This window comes from Podarcis tiliguerta, assembly GCF_965153285.1.
Source record: "Podarcis tiliguerta genome assembly, chromosome: 9".
Lineage (NCBI taxonomy): Eukaryota > Metazoa > Chordata > Lepidosauria > Squamata > Lacertidae > Podarcis > Podarcis tiliguerta.
Window position 1 is genome coordinate 58,889,864 of NC_139542.1, and position 18,356 is coordinate 58,908,219.

At 42.0% G+C, this 18,356-nt stretch overlaps 1 protein-coding gene across 3 annotated transcripts in view; it reads right to left on the bottom strand.

Annotated features, from left to right (window-relative positions):
• Positions 1–14,146, bottom strand: part of RHOH (ras homolog family member H) — a 27,275-nt gene extending 13,129 nt beyond the window's left edge. The window contains exons 1-2 of one of the 3 annotated variants that reach the window (XM_083458507.1): positions 13,316–14,146; positions 7,274–7,351 (exon numbers count right to left, since the gene is read on the bottom strand). The gene's annotated coding sequence lies outside the window, so the exon portion shown is untranslated. Of the gene's footprint in view, positions 1–7,273; positions 7,617–13,315 lie in introns of those variants that run through there. The other 2 variants (XM_083458509.1, XM_083458508.1) reach the window with 2 other exon arrangements.
• Positions 14,147–18,356: the final 4,210 nt, after the last annotated feature.

Here is an 18,356-nt window from a genome sequence, read left to right on the forward strand (position 1 = left end):
ATAGGAGATGGATTTAAAAAGCAAGGGATTTTAGACTTGCTCTCATAAATGAGCCAACAGGAGCCTCCTCTAGATTTGAAATCTGTAGCTGCTCATCCATTAACAGCTTATGCCCATTTGTTATCATTTTTATTTTACTCATTAAATTTCAAGGCTGCCCTTCATCTGAGGATCACAAGGCAGTTTGCAATATAAATCAGTGAATTACAATGGAAATGAATTTGATTCTTGTTACTTATTTATTCAATAGCCTCTCGAAAGCCTGTAATAAAGCATTAGTAACAAGAAGGGCTGTTGTAGTGCCTTCAAGACCAATATATTTCTAGACTACATATAAACAGATTCATGAAGTGTTAACTTGAGTTGCAGGTGATGACCACTGTCTGTATATTTCTGTAGCTCATTTCCTTTTGGACTCACTGTTTAAAGTCCCCCCCCCCATGTGTATCTTTGTGTGTTTGTGTATCACATACACACACATGTATAAACGTATATCCAACTATATCTTTGTCTTCCTCTTTCTGGTGAGGTCAGAAGAAAAGAAAGTGCAGAATTTTTTTACCACCTGTGTTAATTGACAACAGTGGCAGGATGTCTGTGTTATTAAGAAATCTGAGACTGGCCACTGTTAATAATACAATTTACCCTATTAACAGTGGACTTTCTAAAAAAATAAATAAAACAGGTGTTGATAGCACAGATATTGTGGCATTGGCAATCCAACTAGCCCAGGCGGTGTGATAAAATCCATTGATTTTACAACGGAACTGTAATTCAGTAGTTTCGTGTTTGTCATCACCTACTTTCTGGGTGGCTGGGGCAACCCAGTCAGATGAGCAGGATATAAAAGTTGTTGTTGTTGTTGTGGAGTAGGTAAAAAGGTAAAGGACCCCTGACAGTTAAGTCCAGTCGTGGACAACTCTGGGGTTGTGGCGTTCATCTCACTTTAAAAGCCGAGGGAGCCGGCGTTTGTCTGCTTCCGCAGACAGTTTTTCCGGGTCATGTGGCCAGCATGGTGAAACCAGAGCAGCCTATTTTCAGTGCCTATTATTTGCATGGTTTTAAAAAAATACATAAATGTTTCTTGTGCTTTTTAAAAGCTCAGAATTCGTACGTTTGCCTGACTGCAATTTTATTACAGCCATATCATAGCAAAGGGTCATTGTGTGTCAATGCAATTTTACGTACAGCACAAAAGCAGCAGCAACAGAGGAAGGTGTACCAGCTGGGGACCTTTGTGGGCTCCCATGCTCGTGCTTTCGTGTTAAATAGGAAATGTGAGAGAAAAGCCTCTGAGAAAAAAGGAAGGAGGTGGTTTGAGAGAATCCGGCACTGTCTCAGCTCTTCGAATTGTGTAGATTGGCCACAACAATCCTCTGGTTCTGCCAGGAGGGACCGAAGGTGGAGCTAAGGATCAGTTGTAAAGATTGACTGTGCAAAAGAAAAATCTACTCTGATGCATTCCAGGAGCATGTCTATCCCAGACACAAGCTGGTAAAAGACTCCCACTAAAAGAATTCCCAGGATTCTCTGGAGGACTGTTAAACAGCTACATTGGTATTAACGGATATGAGTTTGTTGTTTAATTATATCCTAAAACAAAGGTTGTCATTTAATACGTTTAGGTTTTGTACCAGCCTTTAGCTGGATATACTATGATTTTTTTTATATTGTTGTAATTTTGGGAAAGTGTCAGTAATGTCCAGGAAAACACACATCAGAAGTGTTGATTCTTTGGCAATTTTTGCAAAAAAAAACTCAACCGCATTTGTGTCCGGATTTTCACTTTTTGGCAACCCAAAACAAAAATAAAGTAGCAATGGAACACAAGTGTGTGTGTGTGCGCGTGTATACACACACACACACACTCCCATTGCTCGGTCCCTGCTCCTGCCAACCTAGCAGTTAGAAAGCACGTCAAAGTACAAGTAAATAAATAGGTACTGCTCCAGCGGGAAAGTAAATGGCATTTCCATGCACTGTTCTGGTTCGCACTGTTCTGTACACCAGCTCCCTCAGCCAGTAAAGCAAGATGAGCGCCGCAACCCCAGAGTCGTCCGCGACTGGAAATAACGGTTTGGGTCCCTTTACCTTATATATATATATATCTATATCTATATATCTATATATATCAAGGTTATATATAACAAGGTTTAGATCCCAAAAGAATGGACTCTAAAGAAGATAAGCTCTCCCCTATATTACCCGGTAGGTCACTGCACTCTGCAAGAAAGTTTCTCATTAAACTCTTCATAATACCAGAATCCTGCTCCACAGTAACTCAGAACAGTGGCTGACCCTAGCCTGCGGAAAAGCATCCCTGTCTGAGTTATGACAGATTCCCACAGTCTCTACTTTCTGGAAGATGTTTTTGTCAGGGTCGGCTTTTCCAGATGAATGAAAAGAGTCCCTTGCCACCAGTGGTGTGTGGTCTAGGGGGTCTAGGCCAGTCCCCTAAATGTTCCCCTGGAGCCTGCGTCCGAAAACCCAGGAAGCTTCTGCCCAGCTTGGGACGATGCTCTGACGGGTCCAAGAGCCATCCTGCCACAATCCCATAGCCCTCCCGCCTTTGAGAAGGAAGCAGGAGGGCTCTGGCATCCCGTCAGAGGCTCATGATGCTCATGCGCACATCAACGCCCAATTTGCCCTTGCATTTTGCCGTTCATTTTTTTTTTCCAAAATATAGTCTGGCCCCCCACAAGGTCTGAGGGACAGTGGACCGGCCTCCTGTTGAAAAAGTTTGCTGACCCCTGGTTTAAACCTATTGTCAGCCGCTGCCATTTGGACTGCTCTTAAAGCCCTTTTTAGCTGCTTTTAGTGTTTGCCTGTATTCGTGCATTCAGGGCCGTAGCCCAAGGAAGCCCCTCACAACAGATCAGGAAGGCACATGGAAAGAAGGTAAAGTCCCGACCAGAAAAAATGCTAGCAGATTAAATTGATGGATTATGCCAAAATGGCTAAAATGACCAGAAGAATCAGAAATCAGAAAAACCAAAATCTTCATAAGGAATGGGGGAAATTTTCTAACTTATCTTTAAAAACCATTGTAAACAGTTAAAATTGTTAGTAGGATTGGAATAACACTTATAGTTTAATGGTGAATTTTGGACACAATGGAGAGGTAAAATAATTGGATTATTTAAAAAGATGCAGGAGGAAAAGATTAACAATAATACCCACAAAGAGAAGGGGGAAAGTCCAGGAGATTCTTTGGAATCTTGTTTTTGTGTGTTGGATATATGATTGTAAAACTTTAATATGGAAAACCAAATAATTTTTATTTTATTTTAAAAAAAGAGAGATTAGGCAGGCACCCTCCTTGCTGAACCTTCAAGGAAATGCTTTCTTGTACAGTGGTACCTTGGTTAAGTACTTAATTCGTTCTGGAGGTCCGTTCTTAACCTGAAACTGTACTTAACCTGAAGCATCACTTTGGCTAATGGGGCCTCCTGCTGCCGCTGTGCCGCCGGGGAACGATTTATGTTCTCATCCTGAAGCAAAGTTCTTAACCTGAGGTACTATTTCTGGGTTAGGGGAGTCTGTAACCTGAAGCGTATGTAACCTGAAGCGTATGTAACCCGAGGTACCACTGTACCAGCAAACCCATTAAGTTAGTATTCATGTCTCTGTCTGGTTTTTAGGAAGACTTTTCACAGTGTTGGTTTTCTGCATGGTTTATTTTTATGCACACCACTTAGAAAGGCTAATGATTAGGTCGTGTATGAAATTAATACGTAGCAACAATGAACAGCAATGACAGGTAAGTCTGTATAGGTAAAGGAAGCCCCGTTTTGCTTGTGCATTCATGGACAAGGTGCATTAGTACTATTTAACCGCTTTTTTCTTCCATTGTTAGTTCTGACTTTCGTTCCACAGCTTCAGCTTAAAATAAAAAGGCCAGTGAGGAGCTTCAGACTTGTCCAAGACTCACATCACTGCTTCCCCTCATATTTTTCCCCCTGCTTCGGTAATCTGACTGTGGACCTGAGGATTCTAGTCCGCAGCAAACAGGTTCACTAAAGTTTTCACAGCAGTCTTTTCTAATAGCTTCCAATGTGCAATGAACTCCACCACTGTTTCAACAAGTTAGAAAAGACTTGCACAATAAACGTAGGGAGGCTGCAAAGTCTCTCAGAGATTGGAGCTCTTCAGAGGAGCAGTTTCAGAACAACCCGCCATGCAGTCAATACAAGAGCAGGAAAAATATGTAAGGTTGACAGGCATTTTGATAGGCCATTTTCTTCTCTCTCTCACACACACATTTGACCACTGGTTTTATGCAGTGCTTTTTTTCTTTCAGAAATTGTTTAGGGTTACTCTCATTTTGACTCAAGAAAATCAACATTTTATAGTTCAAATCGGGGGAAATAAGTACAGTAAATGGACAAAAGTACAAAGATTCACAAAATGTTTAGGGGTATGCGTGCCCCTTCGTAGCCCCCAGAAAAAAGCACTGTATGTATATATGTGTGTTTACCTTGTGCAATTATCAAAGCACTGGTTTTATGTATAAGTGGGATTTTTTAGGTCAGCTTGTTTCAACTTCTGACTTTGATTGATCATTTTGATGCATATTTTACTTAGAGGTTTGAGGTTTTTAACAATGAAGCTGTATACAATTTTGGAAAATGAATAAATAAACAAAAGAACCCATTGCTATTTCTGAGTAATTAAACTGGGAAGGGAAACAGAACCCTGAATGTTAATGTCTATGGAGCGGTCAGGGTGTATCATTCCCTTGAATGAAAGAAAAAGACGGATTTCAGCTTCAGCACTTGCCTAAAAATGGTCTTCATACTGTAAACTGTGTGCTATATCATTTGAAGGGTCAGCCCAAGACCTTTGGCTGTAAGATTTTGTACCTTTTAAGCACATGCGTTACAACTTATACAGCAAAGGAGGCATAAAGCTGAATGCTGTCCTGTTTCTTTTATTCCGGAGCATCCTAATTAAAACCCAGCTTTTACCAAACTTACTTGATTGCTGTTTGTTACTCCTTCGGTAAGTTAATTTAAATAGTATTGCTATATTCCATCATTCCAAGAATTGATGGAGTTTGCTGCTATACAGATCCTGACACTGATAAGGAGGTTAACAATCATTTCCAAGTCAACATCCTTCATTGTAATCCCTTTAAATAACTCGGTAGTAGCATCTTTGGCTCTAAAGGTAATAAAACAATATTCATTTCCCTGCCTAGACTCCAGATTGTACTCTGAAAGGTCTTTCCCCCTTTAAATGCAGAGGTTTAAAAATAAAAGTAAAAATAAATCCTTGGGAAGTCTAATCAGAGTCAGAAAAACCCTGCAGTTAAGGGTAAAAAGTCCAGGACAAAAGGTGATGCGATTTACTTTTTGCTCAATTGCGGACAAGTCCTAGGGTTGCCTAGAGTGGCTGGGGTAGATGGGCGGGATATAAATAATAAATTACTACTACTACTACTATTATTATTATTTCAAAAAGTAACACCCCAATATTGTTGAGCTTTTTTCTTAGGAAACCCAAAAAGTTGTTACAAATATTCATATGGCAGCCCTACACTGGTCAGATTACTATTTAAAGTATATTTGAAACAGCACTGATCTATGGGAAATCTATGTAAGTGCTGTACATTTGCTTTTGCTTATTGTGAATCAGGTGTTTTTTAAGGTGAAATTTATGCTTTTTAGCTAATTTTCATTATTTTGCTTCCTGATCGTTAGAGGATACTTGGATTTAGTCCTTTACCGTGGATTTCCCTTGCAGTTTTTGCAGCTGATTTTTATGTGGCAATGTTTATTTCGATACTGATGAGGATGCTCTATTTAGTTTAAGTTTTACAGAAATCCTCTCCTTTTTGTTTCGGTATTTGCTGTTTATTTAAGATGTTTTAACCTGTGTTGTAAACCGCTTAAAGAGCTTTGTCTAACTACGAGCAGTATATAAATGGTCCAAATAAAAGAAAGAAATAATAAAATATCCGGGCGTATGGCACCCCTAGTTCAACACATGCATACGTATAAACAGCTATTAGTAGCCGCAACACATCTTCAACCCACAAATCTGCAACAATGGCTTCAGGATGCGGGACCAGGTCAGGGAAATGACATGTGGAAAGAGCTAACCCACTCCCCGGGACGCTGAGAGCAAACTCAGAGCCACCCACACATACCCAGCTGCTTTTAACTAAAAGCAGCAATGAAAGGTGGTCACGCTGCATTGTTCACATCAATCCATCTTAAAGCCTGATAACAAAATTTATAATTTTAGTTCGACAAAGTAATAATCATAAATAGATAAGAATAAAAATTTGCACCCCACCACCCAGACCATTCCACTGTAACTATCCAAGCTCCCAAAATGTAAACACCTCTTGCGGTGGTTTGACCCCTTTCCGTCTTATCAGTACAAATTCTACAAACACCCTCCGTATCTCATCATTTCTCCTGCATATTCCTTATTGCACATTACCTTAATGGCACATGTTAATTTATCATTAATAAACATGTTAATTTTGCTCTGTCTCATGAGACCAGGGCCCTGCGGGATCTGATTTCTTTCTGCAGGGCCTGTAAGGCAGAGTTGTTCCACCTGGCCTTTGGCTTGGAATCAGTTTTATTCCTTCCCCCTCTTTCTTTTTCCTTTCTCCTATGAAGAGATTGCACCCTAATGTTTTAATGTTGTATCTTAATCTTTTAAATTGTATTTTAATCAACTTGTTTTTATTATTGGTTGTTAGCCGCCCTGAGCCCAGTCTTGGCTGGGGAGGGTGGAGTATAAATAAAATTATTATTATTATTATTATTATTATTATTATTATTATCATCATCATCATCAATAGCTCTATCCCACACCTCTTTATACCATTCTTCCATTTTATATTCTGCTTGCCCCTTCCTAGCTATCATAATTCGTACAGCTGTCAATAAATTTGTGAGTAAGCCTTTCATAGCCTGAGAACCTTCCACCCTATCGGAAATGGATAATAATGCTACCTCTGGACTTTTGGTCAGCTTTAACCCAGTGATTTCTGCTATCTCCCTAAACACCCTTTTGTAAAAAAAAAAAAAAAAGGACATATTTACACCCTCACCACATATGAACATAATTCCCTGTTTTCTGGCATCCCCTCCAACATGAACACCAAATATTCCTTGTTTATTTGATTTAATCTGACTGGAGTTAAATACTACCTCCGAAAGCCTGATAAATTTATGGTACACTGGACTTCCACAGGCAAGAAGCAACCCTCTCAGATGCCTGCTTTGTGAGCGCAGTTCACAGTTCTCCTTACCTTCCTCTACACCTGTCTTCCAGAGTGACTGCTTTGGATCAAAACGGCTTCTTGAAATACTCCTTCCTTCCCCCTACCCTAAAACAAAAATTAAAAAAAAACGGGTCACTTAGAATGACATTCTATTTTACGAAGCAATCTTATGAAAACAGGAATTTCTGGGTCTATGGGAGGAGAATGTTAACGTAGACTTTAATCACAACCATTTCATTCTCTGCTAAGCGTCAGGCGAGACATGAAGTTTGTGGGACAGTTAGGCTTTGTGCAGCTGTTTTAGTTAGTTATATAATAACTAGAGGTGAAGAGGGGGGAAACTGGATTGGGGTGAGGGGTGGTGGTCTTTAACCCTCATCAATGGTCCTACTCTGGCTCAGGGGTCCGCTGAAGCAGCTCTTTGTTAAACCAAAATAATCTATGCAAAACCAAACTGCACGGTCAAAGTCATGTTTAGTTTGGCCTAAGATTTTCATCTCTTTTTTTCTGATATTGTTCATGTGCATTTAAGAAGTGCCTGACACATAGAAATGTAAGAGGTGAACGAGTTCTTGTTTTTTGTTTTGTTTTTGGTCTGGAGATTGATTGTGAGGAAACCATCGCCTGATAAATTTCTGCTTTTAGAGCTGTTTTTAAAGGCACCTAAGTGAGACCTGGTAAAAATATGGTAACCTTCCTTTTTTGTACTGAAAATGGAAGAAACCAGTTGTCAAAAAGGTTACAATGCGTGGATTCATCTGAGGCAAGCCCAGGGTGTGTGAATGATGGGAAAGCTCCTAGGAGCTTTGCCATATGTACAGCTCAGATGCACAGCTCATCTGTTTCATTTCCACATCGCAAAAACGTACCTCTGTAGCCATTTTCTGGTCATTTACTGGTACACCCGTATGTTTCCAGATTATGAAGTTTGAACCTGACGTTTGCAGCAGTTCCAGGACATATTATAAATCAGTAAGTACAGGTGTATAAACACATTTAGGATATATTCCTATTGTACTTGTGGGATGCAAGATTCAGATGCTGTTTACAGAGAACCTAACCTATAATCTGCAGATGCACTCAGAGACTGAGCTGTCCGCAATGGGCCTGTATTGCTTCTCTGATTCCTGCTTAGGAGGAGGAAGAGAAACCATCATAGATAGGGCAAATGGCGCCTCTAGACTCACAGCTATGCCACACTGACATCACACCAGATGCTTTTGAATTGTGTGGTCACTAGGCAGAAGGATATGGGGTTGGTGTAAAAGGCCAAGACACCCCAAAATTGTTGAGCTTTTTAAGGAAAACCCGGAGTTGTTGTCGAGCTTCTTTTACAAAATGGCCGTAAAAAGTTCCAGGAAAAGGGGTCATCTTTTGGAGATTCTCCCGGATGTCAATTCCGCCTTTAAAAAAAACAGCACTGACCTATGGTGCTGTGCATCCATATTCTGCTAGCCAAACCAATCTGTTTTTCAACCAGGCCGCTACACGTATTTGACACCATGTCTATAACCACCTAGGCTCCCTGGTATATCTTCGTTTCCCAACCTGTGTGTGCCCCAATCTAACAGAATCTGTGGGGAGCAGCTTAGGTTAAAATGCATATTCTGTAGACGAAGCATGAATCCTCAGTCCTCCTCAGAGGCAGACCCTACAAGTGTCCCCACATCATTTTTGGTTCCTTATTTTGCTTTTCTGTGTTGTCATTTTTAGTTGTTGTTATGCCAAGGGGCCTCAAAAGCAGCAAGTGGCCTGAGCTCCTCTGGACCTCTGCATACCCTCCAAAATTTCTCCAGTGAAAATGGGGAAGTCCCATTCCATCGTGAAAATTTTACTATCTATACCCCACACATCTTATTGGGTTGCCCCAGTGCTCTGGGCGACTTCCAACATATATAAAAACATAATAAAAAGTTAACATTAAGAAAAAAACTTCCCTATACACCATTGCCTTCAGGCAGCTTGGGGGTCAGATCATTCCATATCCTCCAACATTTCTCAAATTAAAATAGAGACATCCTAAGGAAAAGTGGGACATTCTGGGATGAAATCAGAAACCAGGACAGCTTCTCTAAATCAGGAATGTCCCTAGAAAATAGGGACATTTGGAGGGTCTGCAAGAGACAGTAGACCCCTTTCTTTCTCACAAATAAGTGATTTCTGCGGGCTTAAGGCTCATGCACCTAACTGCACTGGTTTATGGACTGTGTAAAAAGCACTGCAAACTGTGGTCCAAAGTTTGGAATGGCACGTTGACTTCCCAGTCCTTGGGTTTTTGATACAAAATGTATCTGACGGCAACCATCTTTCCCTTGTAAGGTCTGGTGGCGTCTTTTAAAATGACCACTGATAGTCAGATTCTCAAAGCACATTGCTTAGTATTCTGTACGTTATCAACTTGTTTGATTCAGAGAAGAATCTGGAACTTCAGCCATGTTTGTATATGTGCACATATCACACACACTTTATAAAATATAGGGGCGAAGTGTGGCAACGCTAGAAAGAAAAATAATAATTGTGTTGGCAGCCTTTTAGAACAGAGCATTCAGCCAATTTACTAGGGAGCCTTCCTTTCAAATGTTGCCTTTTCCCACCTCCCATCAGTGGATGCTAAAATTTTGGCATCAGCTGTATTCTTAAGTTATGGATCATGACCATCGACTCATCTTTTAAGAACCGCCTCATCAGGAGATAAGGACAGGATCACATTGAGCAACTTCAAATCTCATTGGTTTCAGTGAAATATTCAAGTGCATTCTTAACTTTCTCCCATTGAAATCGATGGCATTTCATTGTACAAATTGGAAGAAAAGAAGATGGTGTATCACTGTCACTTCTATGGGCCAGGTTTCATTTCAGAGAAATATACACCTTTAAAAAAAAAAAAAATAAACCCCAAACTTTAATAATACATCCTAATAATACAGTAAATGCTAGCATGTTTGTTAGAACTATTAACTGTAAGCACTTACAGAACAAGAAAGGATTTCTAAACTCGTTTACCTGGGAGCAAGCCCCACTGAATTCAGTAGGGCTCACTTCTAAGTAGACAAGATTAGAGTCATGTAACCTGTGAAAATCTCCAGGCTACAATCTAACATGGATTTAGATGCACAGAAGCCGACTGATGATTTCAGCTTTACACTCCTAATTCTGTAGCGGGGCATCTCATTTAGATTGTTTTATACATGGCGGCAGAGGGGAACATTTCTCTTTCTTTGCCTATTTATTCCAGGTTATTCTGCGTGGCACGTTTGACATCATATGCCTCCCTGATCTTTCCTCCCAAACGTTTCAGGATCCAAAATAAGATCAGCTATTGATTGCCTTCCTCGGCTTCCTTTACCCCCTAAGATGAATCTATTTCTGCATGTATTCTGAACACGATCTGAATTTAGGACAAAATATCCCGATTGAGATTGCTCTTTCCGCAGTGTTACTATTGATTCCAAAGAAGGCTTTTGCGGGACTCGGAGTGAGTTATGAAAATAAAAACATACGAAACGTGAAATTAAAAACCCACATTAGAACACTGGAAAATACAACATAAGAACAAAATTCAGGGTGCAAAAATCTCCTGAAATAAAACCATCTTAACCTGGCGTCTGAAACACCAGGGCAGTGCCTGCCTAATTTCTGATGGGAGAAGGTTTAATTGAGTTGGACGCACAACAACAAATGCATAAACTTGAGCTGGCAAATATATGGTATGGATGCATGCGTGTGCTTTATCCAACCAGTTCAGTGGCCGCAAAGTCTTTTAATTTCAAAGGGGCAGATAAGCATATATTTAAACATCTTCCATTGAAATCACTGGGATGAGATTGTGCCCTCTACTGCTGGTATATTTGGCTTCGCATCTCCATCGCTGCATAACCTCGCAACATTTCTCCAATGAAAATAGGAATGTCCTATTCCATCATCATCATAGCCAGCCATCTGACTAGGTTGCTCCAGCCACTCTGGGCAGCTTCCAGCATATATAACACAACATTTTAAAACTTCCCTATACAGGGCTGCCTTTAGATGTCTTCTAAATGCTGTATAATTACTTATCTCATCGGCCTCATAACTCCATACTCTCCACCATTTCTCTGATGAAAATAGGGACACCCTAAGGCGAAGCGGGACATTCCAGGATCAAATCAGAAACCGGGATGGCTTCTGTAAATCCGGAACTGTCCCTGGAAAATAGGGACACTTGGCGGGTCAGTGTGGAATCCCTAAAGGTTAGCCAAACAACACTCAACAGTATAGGAAAGGCTGTAGAGTGTCTAAACCTCATGAACTACGGCTGAAGTTTATTCTGAAATAGTGATAGTTTTGAATCGGTGCTAATTGACCACACATGTCCCATTCATGGGGCCCCATTGCTCTTGCGGCTCCACCACCCTGAGGAGTCAGAAGAAGGCCCCTTCTTCTGCATCCTCAAATGACTCCATCCTTTCTCCCATCCTGTCCCTTCCTGCTTGGAACTGCTTCCCCAAAAACCAGCAAAATGCTATCTCTCTCTCTTCAAATCTCCACTCAAAATTCACCTTTCCCTCAAAGCATTTCGCCCAACCCTTTAGTCCTCATCCCCTGCTGGGGAAGAGCGGTGTTAAGCGTGTTTGCTTTGTATGCACAAATCGCTGGGTCAATCCTTAGCATCTCCAGGTGAGAACCTGGGCTGAGAGAGAATCCTGGAAAAATGCTGCCAGGCGTCTGATTCAATATAAAGCAGCTTCCTTATACAGTGGTACCTCAGGTTCCATACGCTTCAGGTTCCATACGCATCAGGTTACAGACTCCGCTAACCCAGAAATAGTGCTTCAGGTTAAGAACTTTGCTTCAGGATGAGAACAGAAATCATGCTCCGACGGCACGGCAGCAGCAGGAGGCCCCATTAGCTAAAATGGTGCTTCAGGTTAAGAACAGTTTCAGGTTAAGAACGGACCTCCGGAACGAATTAAGTACTTAACCCGAGGTACCACTGTAATTCTCAGAATGCCTGCCAATAGGGCAAGCCTATATATGTCTACTCAGAAGTAAGTCCCATTGAGCTCAGTGGGGCCTACTCAAAAGTAGAGGATTATAGCCTGAAGTGACAATGTGCCCTCCTCAATTTATTGCCAGGCCTGAGCAAAGGGTACATTGCAAACTTTTCTGCCTAGCAACTTGCATTTTCTTGATTCCTCCGTAAAGTGCCGTACACATAGAGCCGGCGTACGAATGAAATTCAAGTTGACAACATATTTAAACTGTAGCAACCCAAATCACGCTAATTGTCAAAACTTTGCTTTAAAACTTTGCTTTGCACTTCGTCCCGGATCCAACAGCCCTCTGGTGTGCGATACTGGGGGAGTCGTACACAGGCAGAGCTGCCGAACGTATACAAACCTATGAATCTCACTACACGTCAAGAGACAATGCACATATTTTTGTAAACTAAGAAATCTTCAATAAAAATATATTTTTTAAAAAATCAAACAAGCTAGCAGACAGCCCCCCAAGCATTCTTTCTTTTCTTTTCTTTTCTTTTTTTTGTTATTATGACAGTAATTTTTATAGAAATGAAGAAGGCAATTAGACAAAACTGCTCTGTTTCAAGTCCCACTCAAATCATCATCATCATAATGATAACAATGATAATAATAATTTTATTGTTGATACCCCACCCATCTGGCTAGGTTTCCCCAGCCACTCTGGGCAGCTTCCAGCAAAATATAAAAAATAACAAAATGTCAGACATTAAAAACTTCCCTGATGCTTTCTAAAAGTTGTGCAATTCTTTATCTCCCTGACATCTGGCGGGAGGGCATTCCACAGGGAGGGCGCCACTGCTGAGAAGGCCCTCTGCCTAGTTCCCTGTAACTTGGCTTCTCGTAGTGAGGGAATCGCCAGAAGACCCTCAGAAGTGGACCTCAGTGTCCAGACTGAACGATGGAGGTGGAGAGGTTCAGCGGGAGTGCTTGGAAATATCCTTAATAATCAGCGATGAAAGTGGGTAGATAGAGCTTCAGAAAGAAAGAAAGAAAGAAAGAAAGAAAGAAAGAAAGAAAGAAAGAAAGAAAGAAAGAACCTACTTACCAGATTCAGGATGATAAACAGGGTCACTTGTAAACTTTGGCAACGAACGAGTGTCCTTAGGAAGGCAATAATTAAAAATTACGGCCCATTCTCCATTCCCCTTGCAGTCATCGTTTTGCAATGATTGCCCATTTCAAGCAGCAAAAAAGAAGCCAATGCAACCGTCTTAATTTTCAGATAAGCACCACCGCCCTTTACTAGCTTCAGCAGAGAAGAAACTGGTGTGAAGGGTGAAGGAGGAGAGAGAGATAAGTCAGCAGCTGAGTTTGTGTCAGTTTCCTGAGGGCTTCTCAGCTCTGCCTGTGTGGGTTTCGCTGTGGGTTTAGAAGATCAAGACAACCTGAATACTCTTAAGAGGCACAAAGGCAGGGGGAGGAAAAGTCAGGTCTGGAGGCCTCTTTTCTCACACATCCCTCTATTGCTCTCTCTTAGGGCTGCCATATGTCCAGATTTCCCTGGACATTAACAGGATTTCAAAGGTGCATTGAAGTCCTGGGGGAATTTCCGAAAGGTGGTGCTTTGTCCTGGATCTTAGGCAAATCAATAGAAAAATCTCGGGGGGGGGGGGGGGTTGGAGGCGTTTTTGTAAAAAAGCTAAACAATGTTGGGGTCTTCCTAAAGAAAGCTCAGCAACTTTTGGGGTGTGTCCTATATTTTTGAAATATAGCGTCCCATTGCATAATGATAATTTTACAATTTATACCGGGCCCATCTCATTGGGTTGCCCCAGCCACTCTGGGCAGCTTGCAACATATACAAAAGCATCATAAAACAATAAAAAAAATCTTCCCTATACAGGGTTGCCTTCAGGCGGCTTGGGGGTTGGATAACTGCATACCCTCCAACATTTCATAGAATCACAGAATTGGAAGAGACCACAAGGGCCATTGAGTCCAACCCCCTGCCAAGCAGGAAACACCATCAGAGCACTCCTGACATATGGTTGTCAAGCCTCTGCTTAAAGACCTCCAAAGAAGGAGACTCCACCACACTCCTTGGCAGCAAATTCCACTGTCGAACAGCTCTTACTGTCAGGAAGTTCTTCCTAATGTTTAGGTGGAATCTTCTTTCTTGTAGTTTGGATCCATCGCTCCGTGTCCGCTTCTCTGGAGCCGCAGAAAACAACCTTTCTCCCTCCTCTGTGACATCCTTTTATATATTTGAACATGGCTATCATATCACCCCTTAACCTCCTCTTCTCCAGGCTAAACATGCCCAGCTCCCTTAGCCGTTCCTCATAAGGCATCGTTTCCAGACCTTTGACCATTTTGGTTGCCCTCCTCTGGACACGTTCCAGTTTGTCAGTGTCCTTCTTGAACTGTGGTGCCCAGAACTGGACACAGTACTCCAGGTGAGGTCTGACCAGAGCAGAATACAGTGGCACTATTACTTCCCTTGATCTAGATGCTATACTATTTTCTTTGAGGAAAATAGGGATGTCCTAAGGAAAAGCGAGACATTCCGGGATCAAATCAGAAACCGGGACTGCTTCTCTAAATCAGGGACATCCCTGGAAAATAGGGACACTTGGAGGTTCTGGATTTGTATATGTTTGGAAAAGATAGTAGAAATAGTATATTCCGTATTGGTGTTTAGCTGGTTTTGGACCCGATGGACGTGGGAAAGGCAGGTTGTTTCTGTGCAGCTCTGCACTTGGGGCAAAAGATTTGTAACTTACGATTCTCCACCTTTGGTCACTTCCTCATGACCGGTTATCAGAATGTGAAAGATTCTTATGAGATTGTTGGCTTTTCCCGAGACATGTAGGACCGACTTTTGCAGATATGCTTAACCCACTGTTAGAGCATGAGACTCTTAATCTCAGGGTTGTGGCTTCAAGTCCCGTGTTGGGTGAAAAATTCGTGCATTTCAGGGGGTTGAACTAGATTAATTAATTAATTAACAACAACAACCAGACTCTTCACAGGTGCAGATCTGCTGCTTCCGCTGACATAAAAATAACTGGAACAGCATGAATCTCCAAGAGACCTCTACATCGCATTGGGGCAAAATGCAAGACACTAGTTTGTGTGTATATTTTGAAGACCTCCGGGTATGGGGCAGTATATAAATTCGGTAAATAATATTTTACCATATCAGAGCAGTGCAGCTATTATCGGTTGCTATTTTTCTATGTTGACATGCAACAGAGAAGAACATCTGGCTCCAGTGAGAATAATTAACACTTAACAGATCAGATGTTGACAGCTTTTTAAGCGAGTCTGAGTCATAACATCTGCGAATTGCAGAAACCAATTATTTCGGTGAAGAATGCCGGTGACAATAAACGCAGGTGTCAGTTCTGCAGTGAAAACCATTGAGCAGTGTTTGAACAGAAACAAAAGGTCAATTCATAACTGTACCACGAAATGTACAAATGCAACAAAGGGGATAGGGAACCTGTGATCTCCCAGATGTTTTTTGACTACAACACCCATCATCCCTGACCGTTGGCTCTGCTGGCTGGCAATGATGGGCGTTGTGAGTCCAACAACTTCTAGAGAGCCATAGGTTTCCCATCCCTGTTCTGCAAGTTGTGGGGGACATACGCACACCTTGAGCTCACGCACTTATCACAACCTTGGGTAGAACCTTTGTCTGAAACAACAGTTATGTGCCTACAGCCAGAATCAGAATCCAAAATGACCTTAACAGATTGGAGAACTGGGCGTAAGCTGACAAAATGAATATCAATAGGGACAAATGTAAAGTTTTGCACTTAGCCAGGAAGAACCAGATGCAGAAATATAGGATGGGGGACACCTGGCTTACTAGTAGTACATGTGAAACGGGTCTAAGGGTCTTGGTGGACCACAAGCTTAACAAGAGTCAACAGTGTGATGCAGCAGCAAAAAGGGCTAACACTATTCCAGGCTGCATCAACAGAAGTATAGTGTCCAGATCAAGGGAAGTAATAGTACTACTCTATTCAGCATTAGGGACGCGGGTGGCACTGTGGATTAAACCACAGGGCCTAGGACTTGCCAATCAGAAGGTCGGCGGTTCGAATCCCCACGACGGGGTGAGCTCCTGTGGCTCGGTCCCAGCTGCTGCCCACCTAGCAGTTCGAAAGCACGTCAAAGTGCAAGTAGATAAATAGGTACCGCTCCAGCGGGAAGGTAAACGGCGTTTCCGTGCGCTGCTCTGGTTCACCAGAAGCAGCTTAGTCATGCTGGCCACGTGACCCGGAAGCTGTACGCCAGCTCCCTCAGCCAATAAAGCTAGATGAGCGCCGCAACCCCAGAGTCGGTCACGACTGGACCTAATGGTCAGGGGTCCCTTTACCTTTTTATTCTGCCTTAGACCACACTTTGAATACTGTGTCCAAATCTGGGCACCACAATTTAAGAAGGACGTTGGCAAGCTGGAACGTGTGCAGAGGAGGGCAACCAAGATGAAAAGGTTCTGGAAACAAAGCCTTATGAGGAGCACTTGAAGGAGCTGGGCTTGTTTAGCCTGGAAAAGAGGAGACCAAGAGGAGATATGATCGTCATCTTCAGATATCTTAAGGGGTGTCACATGGAAGATGGAGCAAGCTTGTTTTCTGCAGCTCTGGAGGATAGGACTCAAACCAATGGCTTCAAGAAAGGAGATTCCGACTAAACATTCAGAAAAACTTTCTGACAGTAAGAGCTGTTCAGCAGTGGAACAGACTCCCACGAGAGGTGGTGGACTCTCCTTCCCTGGAGGTTTTTAAGCAGAGGTTGGATGGCCATCTGTCATGGATGCTTTAGCAGAGATTCCTGCATTGCTGAGGGTTGGACTGGATGACCCTCGGGGTCCCTTCCAACTCTAAGATTCTGTGATTCATTCCTGAGTGCACCTTGATCACTTTGATTATATAGGTAGTACATATACTGTGGTCTAAACCACTGATCCTCTTTCTGTGGACTAACGGCGGCTCCCTCGGCCTGAAAGCAAGATGAGCACTGCAACCCCATAGTCGCCTTTGATTGGACTTAACCATCCAGGGGTCCTTTACTGTTTACCTACTTACCTATGTTAATAAGTACTGGTGGATATTTAATAATCTGTGCATAGAGAGAGGGTATGTACATGCCCCACCATTTTGTAAAATATAGTGTATAGTGAAAGCTTGGAAATCATTCTCTCTATATATATATTGTATCTTGTATGTATTGCAACTTATAAGGCAGTATCTATCTATCATCTGTCTATCTAATCTATCTCTATCATCTATCTTCTGTTTGGCAAACACTCATAGCTGAGTAAGATTGTCTTCCATGAACACAATCTTAACAGTGAGTCCGTAAGTGACTGTGGAGGCCAGTTCTCGATCCACACGTCCTTCCACAGTGGGGACATAGGTTTCTGGGCAGGAGTTGATTATGGTGAGGGTTTGCCAAGCGTGCCTTTCTCTTAGCACATTTCTCCATCATACTTCCCACCATTCTCACTGAGTGAAAGAGTGGTGAATGTTTGGGGATTGGCAGAGTGGGAGACTCTCTATGTGATTGTAAAATTAGTGAAATGTATAAATTTGAAAAGTATAAATAAGAATTTATATATATATATATGTTTGGCAAATCAAGATGCAAATCAGGTTCCAAGACTCAAATAGCTTTCCCTGTTAGAAGTTATTTACTTGTGGTTAGTGCGCTGATTGTGCGCCTGTGACACGCTTGAGATGTACCGTGTCAATACAAGTTGAGGGACGGTTGATTTGCATCCCTCACTAATTTTATCTTCTCTGGCTATGGCTAAAAATGTAGCAGAAGACGGAAGTCACCCTAATTGTAAGAGCTTTTAACCATAAGGTCATAAGAGCAGCATTTGAACACAGGAGCTTGGTTGGATCAAACCAAAGTACCATCTGGCACCATGTCCTCTTTCCATTAGTGGTCAGTCAAGTGACTCTAGGAAGCCCTCAAACACAACACAAATACAACTGCTCTCTCCCACCAATATATATTTGCAAGCATTTGCTACGCATTTGCTATGGCTTCGGTCCAGTATATCTGAAGGAGCGTCTCCACCCCCATTGTTCTACCCCGACACGGAGGTCCAGCGCTGAGGGCCT